Here is a 4,508-nt window from a genome sequence, read left to right on the forward strand (position 1 = left end):
GTACCCATGTTCCAAAGGCATGGGTACGGGCCGCACCCCCACCCGTGCATGTACGGCGCAAATCAACACCCCAACAGTGCATGTACGGACCGTACACCCACCCGTGTATGTAGGGACCGTACCCACACCCGCGTACGTATGGAGCGTACCCCCACCCCAACAGTGTATGTATGGACCGTACCCCCACCCGTGTATGCATGGAGCGTACCCACACCCGCGTACGTATGGAGCGTACCCCCACCCGAGTATGTACGGACCGTACCCCCACCCGTGTATGCATGAGCGTACCCACAGCCGCGTACGTATGGAGCGTACCCCCACCCCAACAGTGTATGTACAGACCGTACCCCCACCCGTGTATACATGGAGCGTACCCACACCCGCGTACATATGTAGCGTACCCCCACCCCAACAGTGTATGTACGGACCATACCCCCACCCGTGTATGCATGGAGCGTACCCACACCCACGTACGTATGGAGCGTACCCCCACCCGAGTATGTACGGACCGTACCCCCACCCGTGTATGCATGGAGCGTACCCACACCCGCGTACGTATGGAGCGTACCCCCACCCGTGTATGCATGGAGCATACCCACACCCACATACATATGGAGCATACCCCCACCCGAGTATGTACGGACCGTACCCCCACCCATGTATGCATGGAGCGTACCCACACCCGCGTACGTATGGAGCGTACCACCACCCTAACAGTGTATGTACGGACCGTACTCCCACCCGTGTATGCATGGAGCGTACCCACACCCGTGTACGTATGGAGCGTACCCCCACCCCAACAGTGTATGTACGGACCGTACCCCCACCCGTGTATGTATGGAGCATACATGGCCAGACACAGGAGGGGTGTGTGCAGAGTCCTCCCAGCAGTGCCCAGACGCAGGAGGGGTGGGTGTAGAGTCCCCCCAGCAGTGCCCAGACACAGGAGGGGTGGGTGCCTATCACTTCCAGCAGTGCCCAGACGCAGGAGAGGTGGGTGTAGAGTCCCCCCGGCAGTGCCCAGACACAGGAGGGGTGTGTGCAGAGTCCTCCCAGCACTGCCCAGACACAGGAGGGGTGGGTGCTGAGTCCTCCCAGCAGTGCCCAGACACAGGAGGGGTAAGTGTAGAGTCCCCCCAGCAGTGCCCAGACACAGGAGGGGTGGGTGTCTATCACTTCCAGCAGTGCCCAGACGCAGGAGGGGTGTGTTCAGAGTCCTCCCAGCAGTGCCCAGACACAGGAGGGGTGGGTGTAGAGTCCCCCCAGCAGTGCCCAGGCACAGGACGGGTGGGTGTAGAGTCCCCCCAGCAGTGCCCAGACACAGGACGGGTGGGTGTAGAGTCCCCCCAGCAGTGCCCAGACACAGGAGGGGTGGGTGCAGAGTCCTCCTAGCAGTGCCCAGACACAGGAGGGGTGTGTGCAGAGTCCTCCCAGCAGTGCCCAGACACAGGAGGGGTGGGTGTAGAGTCCCCCCAGCAGTGCCCAGACACAGGAGGGGTGGGTGCCTATCACTTCCAGCAGTGCCCAGATGCAGGAGGGGTGGGTGTAGAGTCCCCCCAGCAGTGCCCAGACACAGGAGGGGTGGGTGCAGAGTCCTCCCAGCAGTGCCCAGACGCAGGAGGGGTGTTTGCAGAGTCCTCCCAGCAGTGCCCAGACACAGGAGGGGTGGGTGCAGAGTCCTCCCAGCAGTGCCCAGACACAGGAGGGGTGGGTGCCTATCACTTCCAGCAGTGCCCAGACGCAGGAGGGGTGGGTGTAGAGTCCCCCCAGCAGTGCCCAGACACAGGAGGGGTGGGTGCCTATCACTTCCAGCAGTGCCCAGACGCAGGAGGGGTGTGTGCAGAGTCCTCCCAGCAGTGCCCAGACACAGGAGGGGTGGGTGTAGAGTCCCCCCAGCAGTGCCCAGACACAGGAGGGGTGGGTGTAGAGTCCTCCCAGCAGTACCCAGACACAGGAGGGGTGGGTGCCTATAACTTCCAGCAGTGCCCAGACGCAGGAGGGGTGGGTGTAGAGTCCCCCCAGCAGTGTCCAGACACAGGAGGGGTGTGTGCAGAGTCCTCCCAGCAGTGCCCAGACACAGGAGGGGTGGGTGCAGAGTCTTCCCAGCAGTGCCCAGATGCAGGAGGGGTGTGTGCAGAGTCCTCCCAGCAGTGCCCAGACACAGGAGGGGTGGGTGCAGAGTCCTCCCAGCAGTGCCCAGACACAGGAGGGGTGGGTGCCTATCACTTCCAGCAGTGCCCAGACGCAGGAGGGGTGGGTGCAGAGGCCCCCAGCAGTGCCCATGGAAAAAAAAGGGTGGAGTACCCACAGATCCAATTGCCACAATTGTCAGTCAGGTGCACAAAGACCCTGCAGTACATGTAACACAAGTGTGCGAGGCTGGGAGTACACACATGCATACAGCCTAAAAGGGAACATGTCCACATGAAGTCAAGTCAACAGACTACATACACAAGTACAGTGATCACCAAGGATGCCACGAATGATGCAGGTGGAGACATCGCTCTGCATGCATGGCCAAAGTTGAAGGGGTCCGTCACACACCCAGCTAATGTAGACACAGCTCAGCGCAACATATTGGGAACACCCTGCAGGGAAGATGTCAGGGTACACAGAGGAAGGAACACACCTTGGGACAATTTCACCATGCAGTAACTGCTTACATGAACAGAGAAACTTAGCTAACACCTTGTGATGGCACACAGATACCAGGGTACCCCCTATGACCAGCACACCACTACATTTCCCACACACCCAACACATGAGCACCACCCAAAATCATGTAGCAGCCCCACCAACAGCAATACCACAAAAGCAGTAGTGTTCTAAGAAAAAAAAATGGCTTTATTCAGCTTTTTCAAATAAAGTGTGTGTGGATAAAGTTCAATATTTACAAAGCCCATAGGGCAGTCCATGAGTCACAGCTGGATGGGGGACACAGTGGGACGCGTGTCCCTAGCTTGCCTGCAGGGTTCAGACCACCCTGTCTTCCACAGGGAGGGGGCATCATGTGGTGGGGAAGGACCAGGCACCGCATGGACAGGAGGGGCAAGGGCAGGCGTTGTGGGTGCAGGGATGGAGGACTCCACCACAGGGGGTGGGGCAGCGCCAAAGGAGGTGGTGAGAATGGCGCTGAACACGTCAGCAAGGTCCCCCAGCGTATCCCCTGCACCTGAAGGAACCACAGGCCCCAAGGAGGGGGGGGCGGAGGAATGGGTCGCAGCGCCACTGGGGGAGGGTGTGGACAGGGGGGGCACTCAACTACCCTGACCGGGGACTCCTTTGCCCGCTTGCTGGGTGGTGTCACTGTTGGGCTCAGGGACAGAGCGGACATGAAGGAATCCTTGCTGGATTCGTGGCCAGGAGAGCTGAGGGGAGTGGATTTGGAGGGAGTGGATTTTGCGGAATGCGGACTCCCACTCTGGCTGCATGACTTACGCTTGCCTCCCGACCCAGTGGGTGTGCCTACCTCACCCTGTGTGTGCGTGCCAGGAGGTGTGCGCTTGCCCTGCCCTGCTGGTGTGGTGCCTGTGTCTGGTGGTGTGCGTGCATGCTGACGTCTGGGTGTACGTGGGACAGGCATGGGAGTGGGAAGTGTGGATGGGGCAGGGGTAGGGGGTGGGACATAGCACTGCAGGAGACCCACTGCTGCAGTCAGTGTCGAGTCGATGGACCTCAGCAAGTTGCGTTGGTCAGACTGCGCGGCTGAAATGCCCTCCAAGTATGCCTCCATCTGGTTCAGCACTTGGCTGTGGCCATGGAGGACATTAAGCATCGCAGTCTGACCAACCCGCAACTGCTGCAGGATGTCCACAGACTCGGCATTGGTGGCAGCAGTGGAGACAGGGGCAGGGGGTGTGGTGCCTGGCAAGAAGGAGACACGTGCTGACCGAGCACGGTGGGAAGGGACACGAGCAAGTGGGAGGCCGGTGATCGGAATGGAGGGGGCGGGTAGTGATGGAGTGCTGGTGTCAGCTGTGGGACCAGCCTCCGCCCCCTCGGAGTGCTCAGCCTCGGACCCGTCTGCATCATAGTCGGTGGTGGATTGACTGGACAGGTCCTCCGCTGCACTCCCGTCGGCCTCCGTGCCACTCGATGTGCCAGACAACTCTGCACTGATGGCACTGGTGCTCGATCCCTCCTCACGGTCCGTGCCAGTGTCTCCCTCGGTGACCCCCGACGATGCTGTGAGCAAGGTGAAGAGACAGGAAATAATCAGACACCTGTATACATATGTCACATGAGTCAAATCCACATAGGTCACAGTGCATAGCCTGAAAAGCAACATGAGTAACATCTACAATACAAGGCACATATGTAGGCCCTGCAACACACAGTTGGTTGACCCACCATGCCACTGAACAACTATGGAGAGCATGACACAATAGCAAATAACATGATATGGATTTGGACAGAGGAGCCAGGCACTGGGGACAATCCAGCACAGCATCTGCAGCACACAGCGTTGGCGTAGAAAGGGATGAGCAGGAACCATGTTTATTAACTGT

This window comes from Triturus cristatus, chromosome 2_2, assembly GCF_964204655.1.
Source record: "Triturus cristatus chromosome 2_2, aTriCri1.1, whole genome shotgun sequence".
Taxonomy (NCBI): domain Eukaryota; kingdom Metazoa; phylum Chordata; class Amphibia; order Caudata; family Salamandridae; genus Triturus; species Triturus cristatus.